This window comes from Pristiophorus japonicus, chromosome 24 (genome assembly GCF_044704955.1).
Source record: "Pristiophorus japonicus isolate sPriJap1 chromosome 24, sPriJap1.hap1, whole genome shotgun sequence".
Taxonomy (NCBI): domain Eukaryota; kingdom Metazoa; phylum Chordata; class Chondrichthyes; family Pristiophoridae; genus Pristiophorus; species Pristiophorus japonicus.
This window is the reverse complement of record NC_092000.1, coordinates 20190806-20214391: the sequence shown is the minus strand read 5'-3', so window position 1 is coordinate 20214391 and position 23586 is coordinate 20190806. Positions and strand designations below refer to the sequence as shown.

At 50.4% G+C, this 23586-nt stretch overlaps 1 long non-coding RNA gene across 1 annotated transcript; it reads right to left on the bottom strand.

Annotated features, from left to right (window-relative positions):
• Positions 1-1322: 1322 nt before the first annotated feature.
• On the bottom strand, positions 1323-7854 carry LOC139237830 (uncharacterized). The gene is made up of 3 exons (XR_011588527.1): positions 7783-7854; positions 3282-3362; positions 1323-1539 (listed from the first exon to the last, which is right to left on the bottom strand). It is a non-coding gene; the product is annotated as an uncharacterized lncRNA (long non-coding RNA).
• Positions 7855-23586: the final 15732 nt, after the last annotated feature.

The following is a 23586-nucleotide window of genomic DNA, read 5'->3' as shown; positions in this document are numbered from 1 at the left end:
GGGGCCACAAATATAAGATATTCTCCAAAAAAATCCAAATAAGGAATTCAGGAGAAACTTCTGTGCCCAGAGAGTGGTTAGAATGTGGAACCTGCTACGACAGGGAGCGGTTGAGGTGAATAGCATAGATGCATTTGAGGGGAAGCTGGATAAACACATGAGGGAGAAAGGTATAGAAGGATATGCCGATAGGATGAGAAGAAGAGGAGTGGGAGGAGGTTGTTGTGGAGCATAAACACCGGCACGGACCTGTTGGGCTGAATGGGCTGTTTCTGTGCTGTGCATTCTATGTAATTCTATCTAAAATTATAGAATTATGGACAGGGGAGCGGGACCAGCTGAGAGTTGGCATGGGCTCGACGGGCCAAATGGCTTTCTTCCAGTGCTGTAACTATTCTTTGAAAATAAACCCTATGTTAATCGAATGGCAATAGGCAATTTACTAGTATATTTATACAGCCCAATTGATTAAATACAGTCACCAGACAGAGGAACTTAGGAGCAGGAGGAGGCCGTTCTACCCCTCGAGCTTGCTCTGCCATTCAATTAGATCATGGCTGATTTGTACCTCAGCTCCGTTTACTCCTTTGCCCCATATCCTTTGATACCCTCAGCTAACAAACATCCGTCGACCTCTGTCTTGAAAGCTCCAATTATCCCAGCATCCACAGCCTTTTGAAGGAGAGAATTTCACATTTACCCTTCCCTTCCTGATGACCCTCCCAAATGGCCTTGTGACAACCATTTTGTTCTCAAATTTTATTGCGTTCTAATGTTTTTGGCGTGTTTTACTGTGAGTTGAAATACAGTAAAGTGTTTTTCCCATGAATGGACGAAACAGTCCAAACCCAAGCTGAAGGAACATAATGACCCCCTGCCCTCCAACCCCCAATGTATGCACCTGTGAGGATGCTCACAGATTTGTGGAGCTGTTTGGAGTTTGTGTTCTCCATGTGCAGTGTGTAAGTGCAATATTTGAAGAGGCAGCTCCTCCAATTCTGGCTGCACTTTAGTCCCACGCTCCTGCTCTTTGGGCACCCTGTGCGGAGCGGAGCGGGCAGGTCGGAGGGCCTCCTTGTCGGACTGCTCCTGGGCCTGGCCAAGGTGGCCATCAACCGGTCCAGGCAACGGGCGGTCGAGGGGGTCCTTCAGCCCGACTGCCTGCTTCTCTTCCGCGGCCAATGTTCACGCCAGGGTGTCCCTGGAGACGGAGCGCGCGGAGCGCACGGGATTGGACGATGGGTGGGAGAGGCCATTGAAGGGGGCGGGGTGAGGGCAGAGGGGCGTGAGGCAACGGGCCGGGACATAGACTCGGCCATCAACCACAGCACAGACGGAGCAATGCGGGAGAATAGTTGGCAGGGACAGGGGGCCCACCTCACACGCGCAGTGGGATTGCCAAAAGTCCAGTGGAAATGAAAAGCACAAGAGAGGCTCAGATTGGAGCGGCAGGACTGAGTGCCACTCAGACTCTCAGCCGTCGGTGTTGCTGGTTGCTCTCGATTTGGTAGTTTGGACGTCGTGCGAAGTCTGCAGGCCCTGAAATCAAATAGACAGGAATGTGGATCAGCAATGAGATTACCCGTGCCACAGAAACATAGAAATTTACAGCGCAGAAGGAGGCCATTTCGGCCCATCGTGTCCGTGCCGGCCGACAAAGAGCCGCTCGGCCCTCGGTCAGCAGCCCTGAAGGTTACATATAGACCGATGAACAATGAACAATGGCGGAAAGGTAAAGAGCACCCGGCCCAACCAGTCCGCCCCACACAACTGCGACACCCCTCACACTGAAACATTCTACACTCCACCCCAACCGGAGCCATGTGATCTCCTGGGAGAGGCAAAAAACCAGATTAAAACCCAGGCCGATTTAGGGAGAAAAAAAATCTGGGAAAATTCCTCTCCGACCCAAGCAGGCGATCGACACTAGTCCAGGAGGTCACCCTGGCCGTATTCGATTCCCTGCAGTGCTTACCATTATATCTGCGCCGGTCAACAAGAGGTTATCCAGTCCAATCCCAATTAGCAGCTCTGGGTGTGTAACCCAGCAATTTTCCAGCAGCTCTCCGGCAGCTCACCATCAGGCATGCGAGCTAGGTCCCCACGCTTTGGACCCAATGGGCTGCAGCGACCCATCAACAAATCCATCGCGTTTCAATCAACTGGCCTTCCTGCCGCGTTGCTTGATCACACCTCAAGTTGCTTTGAGCGGCCTGGTGCGACGTGGGATCTAGTCCTCGTTCTGGCATCGCGGTTCTTGACCAATCTTAGTTACGTCTCAGCGGTTTTGCCGGGCCACTTCAGAGGGCAGTGAAGCCTCAGCTACCCCTGGTGTGGGACTGGAGTCGCCCGTAGGCCCAGACCGGCTATGGAGGATCTCAGCACTGGAAACCTAGGCCCCAAACCGCACCCCCCCCCCCGCACCCCCCCCCACACATTGTGGCTGCCACATGCTCAGGCTGGTTGGGGAGGGAAGGGCCTGCCGGGCGGGGATGAAAATGTAGGCCAGGCAGTGAGACAGCGGATGTCCAACCCACGCCATTCTCCAGTGCCACCTCACCTGATTCCGGGTGGGATTTGCGACTCTGCACCAAGCCCACCATGGCCACCGACTGACCCACGGCAATGGCATGGTGGTGGGGCGGGGTCACAAGCATTATTACAAATGGTTCACACATTGCTCCCAGCAATGACCCCTCCCCCAACACACACAGCTCCCCTCTCAAAATACACGGCCCCTCCCCAACACACACAGCTCCCCCCTCAAACACACACGACCACTCCCCCAACACACACAGCTCCCCGCTCAAACACACACGGCCCCTCCCCAACACACACGGCCCCTCCCCAACACACACGGCCCCTTCCCCAACACACACGGCCCCTTCCCCAACACACACGCCTCCTCCCCCAACACACACGGCCCCTCCCCAACACACACGGCCCCTTCCCCAACACATACGGCCCCTTCCCCAACACACACGCCTCCTCCCCCAACACACACGGCCCCTCCGCCAACACACACGGCCCCTCCCCAACACACACGGCCCCTCCCCCAACAGACACAGCCACTCCCCCAAAACACAGCCCCTTCCCCCACACACACGGACCAACCCACAAAATACGGCCCTCCCAACACACACGGCCCATCCCCCAACACTCACGGCCCCTCCCCCAACACACACAGCCCCTCCCCCAACACACACAGCCCCTCCCTCTCCCGCCTCTCAGTGATGCCAGTACTATGGGTAAACTTTGGCCCTCGCCTATCAGGTGCTCACCTTCCAAGGTGTCCCACGGCCACTGGTTGCGTTTCTGTCACTGGATATCTTGCAAATGACTTTCATAAATTCATTACGAATCTGTCAGAACATAAAAGGATGTTAGAAAAAAGCTGCAGTACTGAATGAGCCTTATTCTGCAGCAATGAACCTCTGCTCGGTCCCACCGGTTGCGGTAACATTCCAACCGATGCTGGCTTTGTCCACACCTCACTTCCCCAGTGTTCTCCCCGCCTCTGGCTACTGATGTTGGGTCAGATCCAGGAGAAGAAAGACTTGCATTTAAATAGCACCTTTCACGACAACCAGACGTCCCAAAGTGCCTTACAGCCAATGGAGTACTTTTGGAGTGTAGTCACTGTTGTAATGTGGGAAACGCGGCAGCCAATTTGCGCACAGCAAGCTCCCACAAACAGCAATGACCAGATAATCTGTTTGTATTGATGTTGAAGGATAAATATTGGCCTGGATTCCAGGGATAACATAGAAACATAGAAAATAGGTGCAGGAGTAGGCCATTCGGCCCTTCGAGCCTGCACCGCCATTCAATAAGATCATGGCTGATCATTCCCTCAGTACCCTTTCCTGCTTTCTCTCCATACCCCTTGATCCCTTTAGCCGTAAGGGCCACATCTAACTCACTTTTGAATATATCCAACGAACTGGCCCCAACAACTTTCTGTGATAGAGAATTCCACAGGTTCATAATTCTCTGAGTGAAGAAGTTTCTCCTCATCTCAGTCCTAAATGGCTTACCCGCTATCCTTAGACTGTGAGCCCTGGTTCTGGACTTCCCCCAACATCGGGAACATTCTTCCTGCATCTAACCTGTCCAGTCCCGTCAGAATTTTATATGTTTCTATGAGATCCCCTCTCATTCTTCTAAACTCCAGTGAATATAAGCCTAGTTGATCCATTCTTTCTTCATATGTCAGTCCTGCCATCCCGGGAATCAGTCTGGTGAACCTTCGCTGCACTCCCTCAATAGCAAGAATGTCCTTCCTCAGATTAGGAGACCAAAACTGTACACAATATTCAAGGTGAGGCCCTGTACAATTGCAGTAACACCTCCCTGCTCCTATACTCAAATCCTCTCGCTATGAAGGCCAACATACCACTTGCCTTCTTCACCGCCTGCTGTACCTGCATGCCAACTTTCAATGACTGATGTACCATACCACCCAGGTCTCGTTGCACCTCCCCTTTTCCTAATCTACCACCATTCAGATAATATTCTGCCTTCGTGTTTTCGCCCCTGAAGTGGATAACCTCACATTTATCCACATTATACTGCATCTGCCATGCATTTGCCCACTCACCTAACCTGTACAAGTCACGCTGCAGCCTCTTAGCGTCCTCCTCACAGCTCACACTGCCACCCAACTTAGCGTCATCTGCAAACTTGGAGATATTACACTCAATTCCTTCATCTTAATCATTAACATCAGAATTAGGAACAGGAGTAGGCCATCTAGCCCCTCGAGCCTGCTCCGCCATTCAATAAGATCATGGCTGATCTGGCCGTGGACTCAGCTCCACTTACCCACCCGTTCCCAGTAACCCTTAATTCCCTTATTGGTTAAAAATCTATCCATCTGTGACTTGAATACATTCAATGAGCTAGCCTCAACTGCTTCCTTGGGCAGAGAATTCCACAGATTCACAACCCTCTGGGAGAAGAAATTCCCCCCCAACTCGTCCCAAATTGGCTCCCCCCGCACTTTGAGGCTGTGCCCCCTAGCTCCAGCCTCCCCGACCAGTGGAAACAACCTCCCCGCCTCCACCCTGTCCATCCCCCTCATTATTTTAAATGTTTCCATACGATCACCCCTCATCCCTCTGAACTCCAACGAGCAAAGACCCAGTCCGCCTAATCCATCCACAAGGTAACCCCCTCATCTCCGGAATCAGCCCGGTGAACCGTCTCCGCACTCCCTCCAAAGCTGGTACATCCCTCCTCAAGTAAGGTGACCAAAACTGCACGCAGCACTCCAGGTGCAGCCCCATCAACACCCTGCACCCTAACTCACATTTATCCACAGTACACTGCATAAAGTGCGACATCGCCACTGACAGCTTGGGAGACCCTCGAACACCGCCCGAGGTGACGAAAGTGCATCGGGGAGGGCGTCGAGCTCGTCCGAGTCTCAACGCAGAGCGCGCGAAGCGGTTACGTGCAGGCAGCGGAAGGAGCGCGCGGCAAAGCCAGTCCCGCCCACCCCTTCATTCGACGAATGTCTGTCCCACCTGTGACAAGAGTCTGTGGCTCTCGTATCGGACTGTTCGCCCGCCAGAGAACTCACTTTGGGAGGGGAAGCAAGTCTTCCTCAATTCCGAGGGACGAGGATGGCCCTCGTTGGCGACACCTCTGCCCACCATGTTCCAGGCCCCCGGCGCTCCGTATCATCCCGACCTGCGGTGGTGATCTCAACACGGGTCTCGGCGGCCCACGATATTCCGGGAAGAACATTGCGACGTTGGAGGAGCAGAGTTTGCTCCAAGCCTGTGTCAGTGAAGCAGTTCGGCAGCTTCCATACAGGCAGGGAAGAGGAGCTCGCGAAACCTTCATGGTACGTGTCACCCTGGTACGGGTTCTCCGGAAAGACGCCAGGGTCTCCACACCGGGACAGAAACCCCCCCCCAGAGTGACATGCACCACAACCACTTCACCAGCTCGCCCCCTGTCAGTCACGGCTACGCTGGAATGGGATGTTCGGGACAGGGGGTCTTGGGGATACTGTGCAAGGAGGGTTGAAGAGATGGGACTGGTGGGAAGTGTGGGCACACGGCAGGCAGCGTACGGAGATGGTTAATTGGGTCCCACTTGGCCCTCCGCGGCTGAAGGAGGACTAACCGTCACCGGGAGAGTTTATGCCAGACAGGGTTTGTGGAATTCAGTGCACAACACGGAAATAGCACCAGGACCTCCATGGCAGGTCGACACACAGAGACAGGCCCCACACAGGGATAATACAGCAGCCCCAGCACTGGGAGTAATACGGGGCAATTAATAACAATCGTCCGAGAGAGAGGGGCAGGGAGAGAGAGGGAGAGGGAGGCAGGGAGAGAGACAGAGAGAGAGAGAGAGAGACAGGGAGAGAGAGAGAGGGGGAGAGAGACAGTGAGAGAGACAGAGAGAGAGAGAGAGAGACAGGGAGAGAGGGAGAGAGAGAGAGAGAGAGGAAGAGAAAGAGAGAGACAGAGACAGTGAGAGAGAGAGAGAGAGGAGAAGAGAGAGAGAGACAGTGAGAGTTAGAGAGCCAGAGAGAGAGGGGCAGGCAAAGAGAGCGAGAGCGAGAGAGCGCGCGAGAGAAAGCGAGAGAGAGACAGAGAGAGAGACACAGAGAGAGAGAGACACAGAGAGAAAGCGAGAGAGAGACAGAGAGAGAGCGAGAGACAGACAGAGCGAGAGCGAGAGACAGACAGAGAGTGAGAGAGAGAGAGAGAGAGAGCGAGAGAGAGACAGACAAAGAGCGAGCAAGAGACAGACAGAGAGCGAGAACGAGAGACAGACAGGGAGCTTGCTGTGCGCAATTGCCTGTTGTGTTTATTACAACAGTGACTACACTTCAAAAAGTACTTTACTGGCTGTAAAGCACTTTGGGACGTCCATTGATTGTGAAAAGCACTATATTAATGCAATTCTTTCTTTATCTAAATGTGCTGTTTCTGACACTTGGCGCCCACAATGGCAAAGAATCCTTTTCTCTAACCAACGTCCATCAGCTTGATGAGCGCAGAAGGGCGGACTCCACCATTCTGTAGCCCCAGCGGGGAGTCTTGCCACGCGGGCAGAGCAAGTCAGCGAATTTGGGAGGTGGTGCGGGGGTGGCGGTGGGGGCTATAGTGGTTATCATCGGAACAGGCCGGGGAGCGGAAGGAGCAGTGTGGCAGCAGACCACTCCAGGGAGCAGCACGTGTTGGAGCAGGAGAGCAACGGCAGTGAAGAGTGACGTCACCAAGATCCAGGTCGGTGATTGGATTGCGGGCAGGTACGGCAGGAGCGGCGAGGTTGGGGCGAAGGAGCGGGCGAGAGATGGTAGAGGGACGTGATCGGAGCCCAGGAGAGGCATGAGTTCGGGGCCCAGAAGAGCCGAGGGCCCAGGGGCAGCACGAGGACCAGCCCACACTGCGATATAGGCCCGTGCAGCAGAGCTGGTCTCCAGTCGTCTTGGTTAACCCTTGCCACTGGACCAAGACCTAGCTCTGTCAAGCCCGTGTGGTGGCTGGTGTGCAACGGCCACCACATGCTAAAAAGATCCACCCACAGGCCTCTTCCACCCTTCGGGATATGGAATATTAGGTCCTTCATTGAAACACCTGTGAACTTTTTGACGTGGAAGCAAGTCATCCTCGATTCGAGGGACTGCCTATGATGATGATAATGGTTGTAGCCCTGCCACGAGCTCCCTGCCAATGTGCCTACCCTGGCGAGGGTGCCACATGGCAGAATCGCGGCTGTTTGACTTGGACGCACTGACATCTTGTTGGTGAAGCCTACCTGCTTGTTTAGGATGCAGTGCAGGACAAAGATGTAAAGCCCCTGGAAGCTATTGAGTGCGGTGAATACGTAGAGCATGACAGCATTTGGGTCGTTGAAGTTCAACATGCCGAATATCCAAGTGCCGCCCAAGAGGACGAGTTGAGCAATCGCCGTTCCCGTGAATGATCTGCAGAAAGGTAAACACCGTTAAAACACTTGAGCCTCATCGCTGGAGAAATACCACCAACGATGTCTCCATAAGATCCTACAAATCCCCTGGGAGGACAGACGCACCAACATTAGCGTCCTCGATCAGGCCAACATCCCCAGCATCGAAGCACTGACCGCACTTGATCAGCTCCGCTGGGCAGGCCACAAGGTCCGCATGCCAGACACAAGACTCCCAAAGCAAGCGCTCAACTCGGAACTCCTTCACGGCAAGCGAGCCCCAGGTGGGCAGAGGAAACGTTGCAAGGACACCCTCAAAGCCTCCCTGATAAAGTGCAACATCCCCACTGACACCTGGGAGTCCCTGGCCAAAGACCGCCCTAAGTGGAGGAAGTGCATCCTGGAGGGCGCTGAGCACCTCGAGTCTCATCGCCGAGAGCATGCAGAAACCAAGCACAGACAGCGGAAAGAGCATGCGGCAAACCTGTCCCACCCACCTTTACCCTCAACGACTATCTGTCCCACCTGTGACAGGGACTGTGGTTCTCGGTTCTCTGTTGAGCCACCTAAGGACTCATTTTAAGAGTGGAAGAAAGTCTTCCTCGATTCCGAGGGACTGCCTATTGATGATGATTGAGGGGGGAAATTGCGGTCGGAGGCTTCCTTCGTATGAACGCCTCCGACCCGATCTTCGATCAGTGATCTACGGAAGTACTTGGCGGTCCCAGAAGAACTTAGGATCCAGGTCGGAGGCAGAGATTCGCTGCGCAGCGCATGGGGAGATGTCTTCCATGTACGTACGCACGTGCTGGAGTCACGTGGGCCTGGACCACCAATCACCATGCAGTATTTTCATTGATAAAAATGGGAGCTCTGTTTGGATGGACTCCCATTACTGTCAATGAGAAAAACCCCTCAAACACCGAAACACAGCATAATAAATAAATAAACCACCTCGCATATTTAAAATGAATTGAAATTAAATGTAATTTTATGTTTTAGCAAAAATATATTTGGGGGGCAATTTTCTAAATATGTTTTAATCGGATTAAAAATAAACTTACCTTAATGGACAGGGTTTTTAATATAAAAATGAGTGTTTAAATTACATTTTATGCTGGTAAAAGTAAACTAAGCACCAGGCATAAAAGTTTGAAGGACAGTGGCTGGGCAAGAGTTGGGCAATTAGCCCAATCTCTTCCACGTGGATGTCCTTCTCCCGGGGATGCGGAGGATCTGAACGGAGAAATTTTGACAGATCGGAAACGCCGGATATCGCCGCATGCGCATCACGCCCCGAAATCCGGCTTTTGCGAGGCCTGGGGTCCGAGTGGTAATCTCAACTGTTGACTGGCCTTATGCAACTTTCTCCACCTCGATAAGGTTAGCAGTGTCCCAGTAAGAATCGTCAGGAGAGAGCGAAAGAAAATGGCCGAAAGTTATTCGAAACAGAGATCGGTATTAAAAAAAAAGTTCTCCGAATTTCTATAGCGCCTTTCACAACCTCAGGACGTCCCACAGCGCTTTACAGCCAATGAAGTACTTTTGAAGTATACTCACTGCTGTACTATGGGAAAACGCGGCTGCCAACTTGCGCACAGCAAGCTCCCACAAACAGCAATGAAATAATGACCAGATAATCTGTTTTTGTTATGTTGATTGAGGGATAAATATTGGCCAGGACACCGGGGATAACTCCCCTGCTCTTCTTCGAAATAGTGCCAAGGGATGTTTTAAGTCCACCTGAGATAAGAACATAAGAACATAAGAAATAGGAGCAGGAGTAGGCCATACGGTCCCTCGAGCCTGCTCCGCCATTTAATACGATCATGGCTGATCCGATCATGGACTCAGGTCCACTTCCCTGCCCGCTCCCCATTACCCCTTAATGCCTTATCGGTTAAGAAGCTGTCTATATCTATCTTAAATGATCCAGCTTCCACAGCTCTCTGAGGCAGCGAATTCCACAGATTTAGAACCCTCTGAGAGAAGAAATTCCTCCTCATCTCAGTTTTAAATGGGCGGCCCCTTATTCTAAGATCATGTCCTCTAGTTCTAGTCTCCCCTATCAGTGGAAACATCCTCTCTGCATCCACCTTGTCGAGCCCCCTCATAATCTTATATGTTTTGATAAGATCATCTCTCATTCTTCTGAATTCCAATGAGTAGAGGCCCAACCTCCTCAACCTTTCCTCATAAGTCAACCCCTTCATCCCCGGGGTCAACCGAGTGAACGTTCTCTGAACTGTCTCCAAAGCAATGTAGGCACTGGCTCACATTCAGGGACCCTCTCTCATCCATTACCTCATCCAAATGAGCCAAGATAACTATAGTCAGTGGCCTGTTGACTGAAGGCGAGAAACACAGCTACAACCAACCACGTCTGTGCCTAGCGCCCACTCACAGGTTTCCCCAGCAGGGGCACTAGAGGACAACTGGGGAATGAAAACCTGGGTGATCTTTCTCCCCTCACAAGGTGAGGTGTAGCACTGAATGGACTCAAACCCGAGGCCTTCTGGTTTGGGTGTCCTGGCAACCAGCCTTTCCCTGCAAGGCCATCAGGAGAGCCACCTGAAAGGTTATGAAATGAATCATCAGTGGACTTTTTAAAATTAATTCTCAGAATGAACAGAGGAGCCTGAGGGGAGACCTTACTGAGGTGTATACAATTATGAGGGGTCTGGATAGAGTAGATACGAAGGGTCTATTTCCCTTAGCAGAGGGGTCAACAACCAGGGGGGCATAGATTTAAAGTAATTGGTCGGTTTAGAGGGGAATTAAGGAGAACTTTCTTCACCCAGAGGGCGGTGGGGGTCTGGAACTCACGGCCTGAAAGGGTGGTAGAGGCAGAAACCCTCACCACATTTAAAAGTACCTGGATGTGCACTTGAAGTGCCGTAACCTGCAGGGCTACGGACCAAGAGCTGGAAAGTGGGATTAGGCTGGATAGCTTTTTGTCGGCCGGCGCGGACACGATTGGCCGAAATGGCCTCCTTCTGTGCTGTAAATATCTATAAAGGGCTGAATTTTCTTTTTCATTTTCGGCGGGTTTTCGGCCATTTTCTCACCCGTAAACAGCTGTTTTTGGGAGAGAAACCGCACGGCGAAGGTTTCCCCCTTAGTTTTTGAATCTGAAAACACCCGCCGGGACCAAACTGCCGACGTGCTCCGCCGAGAGAATCGTCGGGGCATAAGTTTGGCCTCGGCGGAAGCCCGTCCTGATCGCCGCGGAAACCACCCTGTGGAAGCTGCTTAAACAGGGCAGTAGGTGAGTACTCGGTAAAGAAAGGTAAGTCAAAGGTTCTTTATTTATGTTTTTTAAATTGTAAAATGCCGATTAGCTTTATAAGTGTCTTGGGAACGTTCTTTAAACTATATTTTTAGTGAAATTTTTTTTTTAAGTTTTCCCCCTCCCGAGGCCCAAGTGCAGCCTCGGACTAAATTTTTAAAAACATTTTAAGAACCACCCCTTTTAATTTAACCGCCGAGAAACCGCCGAGAATACCGGTGCAAGATCCATTTTCTCGAAGGGCGATTATTTTGAACTTATTAATGGAAATTTTCACCAGCGTTACTGACAAAACGTTGGCGGTTTTTCTGGGCGGGCAATCGGGCGTTGAGGGGCTCTCGGGAAAGTCTCGCCTTTTGATTCTATGATGTAGGACATCACTGGCACTGCCGCCGTTTGTTGCCCATTCCTAGTTGCACTGGGAAGGGGATGGTGGCTGTCTTAAGTCTTTGATCTGACTTGAGTGGCTTGCTGGGCCCCTTCAGAGGGCCGGTGAAGAGTTGAATGCGTTGGCGTGGGACTGGAGTCACGTGGCGGCCCGGACAAGGTAAGGACAGCCGGTTGTGGGTTAAAGCGCCAATCCGGGACTTTAGCTCATCAACTAGGACGATGTTGCAGAACAGTACTGTGGGAGGGCTGCACTGTCCGAGGAGCTGGCTTGCAGATGAGATGGAAAAACTCAAGCCCAGTTCACGTAAAAGATCCCTTGGAATGATCCTTAACAACAACAACTTGCCTTTATATAGCCCCTTGAATGTAGTGAAACATCTCCAGGTGCTTCACAGAAGCGATTATCAAACAGAATTTGACACTGAGCCGCATAAGGAGATATCAGGAAAGCTGAACGAAAGCTCAGTCAAAGAGGTAGGTTTGTGTGGTTGATAATGAAGAGGAAAGTCATGGGCTGCAGGAAGATATCAATCTACTGGTCAGGTGGGCAGAGCAGTGGCAAATGGAATTTAATTCAGAGAAGTGTGAGGTAATGCACTTTGGGAGGGCTAATAAGGAAAGGGTATACACATTAAGCGGTAGGCCACTTAATAGTGTCGATGAACAAAGGGACCTTGGAGTGCTTGTCCACAGATCCCTGAAAGTAGCAAGCTAGGTGAAGAAGGTGGTTAAGAAGGCATACGGAATGCTTGCCTTTATTGGCCGAGGCATAGAATATAAGAACAGGGAGGTTATGCTTAAATTGTATAATACTTTGGTTAGACCACAGCTGGAGTACTGCGTGCAGTTCTGGTCACTGTATTATAGGAAGGACGTGATTGCACTAGAGAGGGTGCAGAGGAGATTTACCAGGCTGCTGCCTCCTCCTGCGCTGTAAATTTCTATGTTTCTATGTTTTAAGGAGTGTCTTAAAGGAGGAAAGAGATTTAGAAAGGCGAAGAGGTTTAGGCAGGGAGTTCCAGAGCTTGGGGCCCAGGCAGCTGAAGGCACGGCCGCCAATGGTTGAGCGATTATATTCAGGGATGTGCAAAATGACAGAGTTGGAGAAGTGCAGATATCTTGGAGGGTTGTGGGGCTGGAGGATACAGAGATAGGGAGGGGCGAGGCCATGGAGGGATTTGGAAATAAGGATGCGAATGTTAAAATCGGGAGGGGTTGCCGGACCGGAAGCCAATGTAGGTCAGCGAGCACAGGGAGTGATGGGTGAGTGGGGCATTAGTGAGCCAGTTGGATTTTTAGCGGCAATCCTGACTGATTCACAGTCACCTTTACTGATACCAGATGCTACAATCACTCACCGTTAGTCTTTCATGGAGATAGAAAATCGATTAACTGAGAGAAGAAGAAGGAAGGTTAACGAATGATGGTAGAGCAGATTAAAAAGTCAAGCTTTTACCTCACTTTCTTGAAGTGCGGGACATCGGTGCTGAGCATGGAAAATTTATCAATCAACTTCCACACAGTAATGCTGAAGAAAATTGCATTGAGCTGAAAATTAACAATGACGAGTTAGGTATCAATAACAACAACAACAACTTGCATTTATAGAGCGCCGTTAACGGAACAAAACGTCCCACGATGCTTAACAAGAGCAATAAAAATATTTTTGACACAAGGTCACAGAAGGAGACCAAAAGCTCGATCAAAGAAATAGATTTTAAGGAGTGTCAGAGAACCGGATTCTCCGATAAGTGGAGACAGGTGAGTGAGGTAGTTCCCTCGCCGTCCCCCGCACCCCCCCCCCCCCCGCTGGCCCCCCGCCCCGCAGCTGTAACTACAACAACTTGTATTTATATAGCGCCTTTAACATAGTAAAACGTCCCAAGGCGCTTCACAGCAGTGTTATAAGAAAAGAAAAATTTGACCGAGCCGCATAAGATGAATTTACAGCAGGTGACAAAAAGAGGTAAGTTTTAAGGAGCGTCTTAAAAGAGGAGAGAGAGGTCGAGAAGCGGAGAGGTTTAGGCAGGGAGTTCCAGAGCTTGGGGCCCAGGCAACAGAAGGCACGGCCACCGATGGTTGAGCGATTATAATCAGGGATGCTCAAGAGGGCAGAATTTGAGGAGTGCAGACATCTCAGAGGGTTGTGGGGCTGGAGGAGATTACAGAGATAGGGAGAGGAGAGGCCATGGAGGGATTTGTAAACATGGATGAGAATTTTGAAATCGAGGCATTGCTTAACCAGGAGCCAATGTAGGTCAGCGAGCACAGGGGGTGATGGGTGAGCGGGACTTGGTGCACATTAGGACACGGGGACAGCCGAGATTTGGATTACCTCTAGTTTATGTCGGGTAGAATGTGGGAGGCCAGCCAGGAGTGTGTTGGAATAGTCAACAATAGAGGTAACAAAGACATGGATAAGGGCTTCAGTAGCGGATGAGTGAGGCAAGGGGCGGAGACGAGCGATGTTACGGAGGTGGAAATGGGTGGTCTTAGTTACGCCACGGATATGTGGCCGGAAGCCCATTTCAGGATCAAATCTGACACCTCAGCAACGGCCTTCCTCTTGAATGCTACGCAGGAGTGTCCAAGAGATGACGGAAAATTTGGGGGCAGTATTCCAGTCTGAGGTGGATCACTGTTCCGAGTTCTTGGCCCGGGAATTAGGTACCGCCTGAAATTGGGCACACGCATGTGGGTGAGCGCGCATCACACGCCCGATAACTTGGCCGCGGCGATTACATAAAGTTGGGGCCAGGTATCTCTGAATGATTCGGGCTTGCAGCCAGAGCTAACCAGGAGCCTCCCAGGTAGGAGAGCAAGACTGAGCCCTTGAACAAACTTTACAAAGCATTCACCGGACTGCAGTTCACCCTTAAAAACTGACGATACGACCGAGATGGAGTTGGGCCTGTACTCATTGGAGTTTAGAAGAATGAGAGGTGATTTTATTGAAATAGAAAACATAGAAACAGAAATTTACAGCGCAGATGAAGGCCATTTTGGCCCATCGTGTCCGTCCCATTGAAATGTATAAGATTGTGAGGGGGGCTTGACAGGGTAGGTGCAGAGAGGATGCTTCCCCTCGCGGGGGAAACCTAGAACTAGGGGGCATAGTTTCAGAATTTAAAACGGAGATGAGGAGGAATTTTTTCTCTCAGAGAATCGTGAATCTTTGGAATTCTCTGCCCCAGGGAGCTGTGGAGGCTGGGTCATTGAACATATTTAGGGTGGAGATAGACAGATTTTTGAACGATAAGGGGGTCAAGGGTTATGGTGAGAGGGCGGGGAAGTGGAGTTGAGGCCAGGATCAGATCAGCCATGATCTAACTGAATGGCGGAACAGGCTCGAGGGGCCGAATGGCCGACTCCTATTTCTTATGTTCTTACGGAAGAAAGGCAGCTGATTTCACCATGACGATCGTTTTGGAACTTACCCCAATAATTACACAGATTGGTCCAAGGAAAGCCCAGATAAATTTTAACTTGAGTGACAACCAGCAGCTTAAAGCAAAGAGAAATGTGAAGTCAGTGTAATTGGACAACCACTGAAGCTTATAGTTACAGTGCAAAGCTCATATTCGAACTGTTCATACAACTACACACACGGACTTCGATTTGCCTGCTTCAGAGGCACTTGGACATCCACTGGTGACTCGTCCTCGTCGGTTACTGGGGCATTCTGTCCTCCTCATTCTTCCATCTCTAGCTTGAAGACCCTGGGGGCCGAAATTCAGGGTTCCAAAGAGACCCCTTAATGCCCGTTTACAAGCAGCCATTCCTGAAAACCGAATGACAGCAGCTTTGGGGTCAACAGGCCGACCCGGCCTAAATTCAGGTCGGAGATTTTTCGGCCTGGACCCCGTTCTGCCCGAGTGGTTGCACCGCCAATGAAAAAAATAAAAAAAGCAATAAAAATACTTACCTGCCCATATGCAGTAGAATTCCTCGATCCCCCGCCACGCGGTGCTCCCGGCAGGATCCTCTGCCGGTGCACCATCTCCGCACTGAGTGCAGCGCTGCAGCGCGGCGGCCCTTAAAGGGGAGGGCCCACTGCCGCGGCCACAACGGGAGAATCTTCGACTTGCCGATTGGCCGGCAAAATACTGCCCTCCCCCCCCCCCCCCCCCCCCCCCAACCCCCGGGATCGGCCGGGCCGCCAACGGGCAGGCTGGCACCCCTTCCCGAGTGGCCAAAGTTAAAAAATGACAGATTCTCTCCCCTTTGACGGAGGGGAGAGAGCGTGGTGACGCACACGCGCTGTGACACCATCACGTTGATTGACCGCGGTGGAGGCACCGACCGATCCCATTTCCAGCCAGTCAGCCAGGCTTTGAATCTGAGGCCCGCCCCTATTGTGATCCATTTTCTGCGGGGCTTTAAAAAAATGTCACAAAGTCCTAAAAATGGATCTACTCACCGTACCAGGACTTCCAGCGGTGAGTACCACTCCAAAAATCATAGATGCGGTAGCTTTCTGGTGCAGCTGAATTTCAACCCCGCCCCCCGACGCTTGTCAGGGTAAAATTCCAAGTGTGATGCCCTTAATGCCTGCTGAACCTTGGCTGTTTTTCTCTTTCTCAACAACAACAACAACAACTGTATTTATATTGCATAAAATTACATCGAATATACAGCACAGAAACAGGCCATTCGGCCCAACTAGTCTGTGCTGGTGTTTATACTCCACACGAGCCTCCTCCCACTGCACCGGCCTAATCTCAGCCTTTCAGTCTATCTTTATATTCCCTTTTCTCTTATTAACTCGTCTAGTTCCCTTTTGGAAACAAGGCGAGTTAATGAGAGAAAAGGGAATATTTGCCTCAACCACTTCCTGTGGTAGCGAGTTCCACATTCTAACCACTCGCTGAGTAAGGCAATGCCTCCTTATTTCTCCATAGATTTATTAGTAACTATCTCGCACTTATGGCCCCCAGTCTTGGATTCTCCCACAAGTTGAAACATTGGGGGGGAAAATTCGGGCTGTTTGCGCCTCCGGGTGCTAACGGGGTACGAACAACTTTTTGCCCGGAGTAAGGACATTCTTGCTATTGAGGGAGTGCAGCGAAGGTTCACCAGACTGATTCCCGGGATGACAGGACTGACATTTGAAGAAAGACTGGATCGACTAGGCTTATATTCAATGGAATTTAGAAGAATGAGAGGGGATCTCATAGAAACATATAAAATTCTGACGGGATTGGACAGGTTAGATGCAGGAAGAATGTTCCCGATGTTGGGGAAGTCCAGAACCAGGGGTCACAGTCTGAGGATAAGGGGTAAGCCACATAGGACCGAGATGAGGAGAAACTTCTTCACCCAGAGAGTGGTGAACCTGTGGAATTCTCTACCACAGAAAGTTGTTGAGGCCAGTTCGTTAGATATATTCAAAAGGGAGTTAGATGTGGCCCTTACGGTTAAAGGGATCAAGGGGTATGGAGAGAAAGCAGGAATAGGGTACTGAGGTGCATTAGCAGTCATGATCATATTGAATAGTGGTGCAGGCTCAAAGGGCCGAATAGCCTACTCCTGCACCTATTTTTTATGTTTCCTATCCCAAGGCAGTTCACAGGAGTGTTGTAAAACAATAATTTGACACCAAGCCACGTAAGAAGAAATTACGGCAGGTGACCAAAAGCTTGGTCAAAGAGGTAGATTGTAAGGAGCGTCTTAAAGGTGGAAAAAGAGGTAGAGAGGCGGGGAGGTTTAGGAAGGGAGTTCCAGAGATTAGGGCCACCAATGGTTGAGCAATTATAATCAGGGATGCTCAAGAGGGCAGAATTAGAGGAGCGCAGACATCTCGGGGGGTTGTGAGGCTGGAGGAGATTACAGAGATCGGGAGAGGCGAGGCCATGGAGGGATTTGTAAACAAGGAGGAGAATTTTGAAATCGAGATGTTGCATTTAGGGTTAAGGTTAGGTAAGCGAGCACATGGGGTTGATGGGTGAGCGAGACTTTGTGCGAATTAGGACACGGGCAACCAAGTTTTGGATCGCCTCAAGTTTCCGTAGGGTAGAACGTGGGAGGCCAGCTAGGAGTGCGTTGGAATAGTCAAGTCTAGAGGTAACAAAGGCATGGATGAGCCTTGAAGCAAGCAGGCCAATGGGAGTGGCGCAACTGTTGGACAGGCCATTGGTCAAGCCTGTAACTGTCCAGTCTGTATGGTCAAAGAAGTAGGCTTTAAGGAGTGTCAGAGATCCAGGTTCTCTCATGTGGAGACAGGTGAGTGAGGTAGTTCCCCCCAGCAACAAGCTTCCTCTTGAATTCGACGAGGTATCTGCGCTCCTCTAATTCTGCCCTCCTGAGCATCCCTGATTATAATCGCTTAACCATCGGTGGCCGTGCCTTCTGTTGCCTCGGCCCCAAGCTCTGGAATTCCCTCCCTAAAACTCTCCGCCTCTCTGCCTCTCTGCCTCTCTTTCCCCCTTTAAGACGCTCCTTAAAATCTACCTCTTTGACCAAGCTTTTGGTCACCTGCCGTAATTTCTTCTTATGTGGCTCGGTGTCAAATTTATCTGTTTTGTCTGAGATCACTGCTGTGATGCGCCTTGGGACGTTTTGCTACATTAAAGGCGCTACATAAATAAAAGTTGTTGTTGTTGTGCCCAGGAGTGTTCAAGAGAAAATTTGGGAGCAGTATTCAAGTCTTAGATGGATCAGAGTTCCGCGTAATTGGCCCAGGAATTTGATGCAGTGGTCACAGGGCTCACGTGAAATTGGCGTTATGTGGTCTCGTCCGAATGTGAAATATGGGTCGTGTCTCGGCTGTTGAGTTCTCTGGGCTATTGGTCTAGTTGGGAACACTGGGCAGTGCCTGATATATCTCCTGCACTGGGACTGGGTGATTTCGGCCTGTATTGCTGCACTGGGCAGTGCCTTTACCAACCAAACCCATTGGCATCAGTTGATCTACCAGGGCCAACCCCGTGTAAATGCTGCATGTCGCTACCTGCCAAGGCCCTGTCAGATGTTACTGCAGGTGTTTCGATTTACAATTCAGCGAATCTGCTGTTAGAATAATGAAGTACTGACAAGAACATGACGCAGAATTCATGAGTCAGAAATGACACCTTTGCTGGTCCCTGTGTTTTCTCTCTCGAAATCCTGGTGCCCTTACCAAAGTTTCCAAAAAAAATCCAGATTACAACTGCATCCCGATGAGCCAGTTTTCCAACACTATGCCATCAGTCACTGTGATGGCTTTTTAAAAATGTGTTCACGGGACGTGGGCATCGCTGGCAAGGCCAGCATTTATTGCCCATCTCTAATCGCCCCTTGAGAAGGTGGTGGTGAGCCGCCGCCTTGAACCGCAGAGGGGCAGTTAAGATTCAACCACACTGCTGTGGGTCTGGAGTCACATGTAGGCCAGACCGGGTAAGGGTGGCAGATTTCTTTCTTGAAAGGACATTAGTAAACCAGATGGGTTTTTACCACAATCCAGTCATTTCACGGTCACTATTAATGACACTAGCTTTTTATTCCAGATTTAATTAATGAACTGAATTTAAATGCCCCAGCTGCCGTGGTGGGATTTGAACTCATGGCCACGTCCACGGCCTCTGGTTTACTAGTTCAGCAACATAACCCCATCATCATCATCATCATAGGCAATCCCTCAGAATCGAGGAAGATTTGCTTCCACTCTAAAAATGAGACCTCAGGTGACTGAACAGTCCAATACGAAAATCACAGTTCCTGTCACCGGTGGGACAGATAGTCGTCGAGGGAAGGGGTGGGTGGGACCGGTTTGCCGCACGCTCCTTCCGCTGCCTGCGCTTGATTTCTGCATGTTCTCGGCGATGAGACTCGAGGTGCTCAGTGCCCTCCCGGATGCACTTCCTCCACTTAGGAGACCCGAACGTTAAAAGGACACCCTCAAAGCCTCCCTGATAAAGTGCAACATCCCCTCTGACACCTGGGAGTTCCTGGCCTAAGACCGCACTAAGTGGAGGAAGTGTATCCGGGAGTAACATAACCCACTATGGTACCATACCCCAATTATATAATTGGGAGGTTGAAAGAGTTCACCCCAAATGTGTGTGGTGGGGGTGGGGAACAGAGGAATAAATCACATCACAGCCTTAAGGTGTATGGTAGCATAGTGGTTAGTGCTTATCCAGTAAGCCTAGACTAATAATCCATGAGACATGAGTTCAAATCCCACGGCAGCTGGGGAATTTAAATTCAAATAACTAAATTTTATGTTTGCGACATTTTTTGTTTCTATTGTTTAATGAGTTCTCGGCACAGAGATCGATAAACTTTTGAATATTAAGGGAAGCAAGGGGCAGTGCAGGAAAGTGAAACTGAGGTAGAAGATCAGCCGTGATCTCATTGAATGGCGGAGCAGGCTCGAGGGGCCGAATGGCCGACTTCTGCTCCTACTTCTTACATTTAACACTGGTGAATTTTCTATCTGCAAATCATTACGTAATTTATGGAAGCATAAATAATAGAAGCATCTTTGTTGAAGACATTGTTTAAATAACAGATAGAGTACTCAGATTTTGGACAGTCCATACTTACTAGGTTCCTGAACCATAAGCATTGATATTCACTGCTGCTGTGACTGCAACAATGACAAGGGGGGAACCATAGCCAAACAGATACAAATATTTTCGTCGAAGACTCCTTGAGTGGAAAACCTTCACCACCATGAGGTAGAGCTGGACTCCTTCCAGAAGCATCCAGGCAAAACAGGCCAGGAGCAGGTAATGAAGGCTAATGGCTATGGCCTTGCACACAATCTGAAAGAGAACATAAGAACATAATAAGAAAATAAGAAAATAAGAAATAGGAGCAGGAGTCGGCCATTCGGCCCCTCGAGCCTGCTCCGCCATTCAATAAAATCATGGCTGATCCGATCATGGACTCAGCTCCACTTTCCTGCCCACTCCCCATAACCCTTTACTCCCTTGTCGTTCAAAAATCTGTCTATCTCCGTCTTAAATATATTTAATGACCCAGCCTCCACAGCTCTCTGGGGCAGAGAATTACACAGATTTACAACCCTCTGAGAGAAGAAATTTCTCCTCATCTACGGTTTAACCAGGCGACCCCTTATTCTGAAACAATGCCCCCAAGTTCTAGATTCCCCCACGAGAGGAAACATCCTCTCTTCATCTACCTTGTCGAGCCCCCTCATTATCTTATACATTTCAATAAGAGCACCTCTCATTCTTCTAAACTCTAATGAGTATAGGCCCAACCTACTCAACCTTTCTTCATGTGACAACCTCTTCAACTCTGGAATCAACCTAGTGAACCTTCTCTGAGGAGCCTCCAAGGCAACTATATCCCTCCTTAAATAAGGAGACCAAAACTGTATGCAGTACTCCAGGTGTGGCCTCACCAATACCCTATACAGTTGTAGCAGGATTTCCCTACTTTTATATTCCGTCCCCCGTGCAATAAAGGCCAACATTCCACTTGCAAGAGTCAGATATTGCAAAGACATAGTGAGGGCAACTGTGGTTCACGCAGACCAGAAGGTCTCTTGATTGGTCCCTGGTCTGTGATCTCATTATGATCAGCAACAGACAACTGAAAGCAGTCATCAGTCCATTCCCCTTACCCCCACTGTGGTGTCTGTTACTCTTCTTCAGCCAGTTTTCTGGTGCAGGAAGGTGACAACAGTGAAGAGGGCGACTGGATTGGTCGTCACCGTAATCCACGTCGGTGATTGGAGCGTGGGCAGGCACAGCAAGAGCGGCGAGGTCGGGGCGCAGGAGCGGCGAGTGGTCGTGGAGCGATGTGATCGGGGCCCAGAAGAGGCGAGGGCCCAGGGCCAGCCCACACTGCAATATATGTGCGCGCTCAGTCTGTGCAGCAGAGCTGGTCTCCAGTCGTCTTGGGTAACCCTTGCCACGGGACCAAGACCTAGCTCTGTCGAGCCCGTGTGGTGGCTGGTGTGCAACGGCCACCCCACGTTAAAAAAATCCACGCACAGGCATCTTCCACCCTTCAGGATGCAGTTCGGGACCTGGAATATTAGGTCCTTCATTGAAACACTTGTGAACTCAACCCTTTTTGGCGTGGAAGCAAGTCTGCCTAAGAAAGAAAGAAAAAGTACCTACTCAATTGGGCATTCTTTAACTGTGAGCTTTGATGGTGTACCTGCCTTTGTAGGGCATCACCGGCAATTTGGATGCAGTCCCCGCCAGGGTTATGTTGCACTTCACAACTCCGTACCTATCTTCCCCGCAACCCTAGGTTCGAATCCCTCCCATTGGGTTTCTGCCACTGCCGCGGGACTGAAGCGGCCCTCATTGAAGTCGCAATGACCGCCCACGTGACTGTGGCCACGCTGCATGCCCCTCCTCATCCCCTCTCAACCCATCTGCAGCCTTTGACAAGGGCCTACCGCACCACCTGCCTCCAATGCCCCCTTCCTCCATTGCCCAGCTGAGATTCACCACCACCTCCACCTCTCTTGACCCCGCCGCTGCTTGACTTGTCCGACGTCCAGTCCTGGAGCAGCCGTCATTGTCTCCAATTGAACATTGGGGAGGCCAAGCCACCAACCCTGTTCCCTGGCCACTGATTCCATCACCTTCCCTCACCACTGTCTCGGGCTGAACCTGACCTCAGCACCCTAGGCCCTTGCAGCAGAGCTGGTTCTCCAGTCGTCTTGGGTAACCCTTGCCACTGGACCAAGACCTAGCTCTGTCAAGCCCGTGTGGTGGCTGGTGTGCAACGGCCACCCCACGTTAAAAAAATCCACGGGCAGGCATCTTCCACCCTTCAGGATGTAGTTCAGGACCTGGAATTTTAAGTCTTTCATTGAAACATCTGTGAACTCATCCCTTTTTGGCTTGGAAGCAAGTCATCCTCGCTTCGAGGGACTGCCTATGATGACGGTGATGATGACTTGACCCTGGGCTCAGATCCTCATCCCATATCGCGGACTCGACAACGCTCTCCTCTCCACCCTTCCATCTTCCACCCTCCATAAACTTGAGCTCATCCAACGCTCTGCTGCCTGTGTCCTAATTCGCATCAAGCCCCGCTCAGCCACCACCCCTGTGCTTGTTGACCTACATTGGCTCCTGTACCCAGAAATTATCAGGAGAGGTGGGGAGAAAACTGGTGAAAGAAGAGTAATGGACACCACAGTAGGGGTGAAGGGAATGGACTGACTACCCCACACTCAAATTTAAAATTCTCATTCTTATGTTCAAATCCCTCCATGGCCTTGGCCCCTCTCTACCTCTGTAATTTCCTCCAGCCCGAAAACCCTCCGAGATCTCTGCATTCCTCCAATTCTGGCCTCTTGTGCATCGCCGAATTCCTTCACCCGACCATCCTAAAACCTCTCCGCCTCTCTACCTCAATCTCTTTCTTTAAGATGTTTCTTCAAACCTACCTCCATGACCAAGCTTTTAGTCACTCCACTAATATCTTCTCCATTGGCTCAATGTGATTTTTTAAAATAAGCCGGACACTTAAATGGCTGTAGGGTGATGGGGTGAGTACGACGGAAAAATGTCACATTTGTGCAATGGGGAGTGTAATGTATTTGCTTCATGGGTTCTTTGCTTAAGAATTCATAGCAACAAATTACTATAAAGAACTAGTTAGTTTATTAACAAAGGTTTAATAATCACCCTACACATTACTAGTTCATCCACAAGGCTCACAACTGCATTAATCATGGATGAGCTGGACACAACTGGCTGGGGTTTTATTGAGTCTTGTGAATATCAGTTGGTGAGGCGCGAGTCCGGGGTCGGAGGCCTATAAAAGGCCCAGCGGGAGCGAGAGGCGGCGGCAGTTGGTGAGGCGCGAGTCCAGGGTCGGAGGCCTATAAAAGGCGAGACTTGTGCAGCTACAAGGAGAAGGCAAAAAAGAAGTAGAAAGAAACAGAAAGGTGACGTCACAGCCAAAGGGGTAAGTGATTGGCTGGTGATTGGTGAGTAGTTTTTCTTTCTTCTCTTCTATAACAGTGAGTAAACTTTAACATTGTTGTTGCCTAT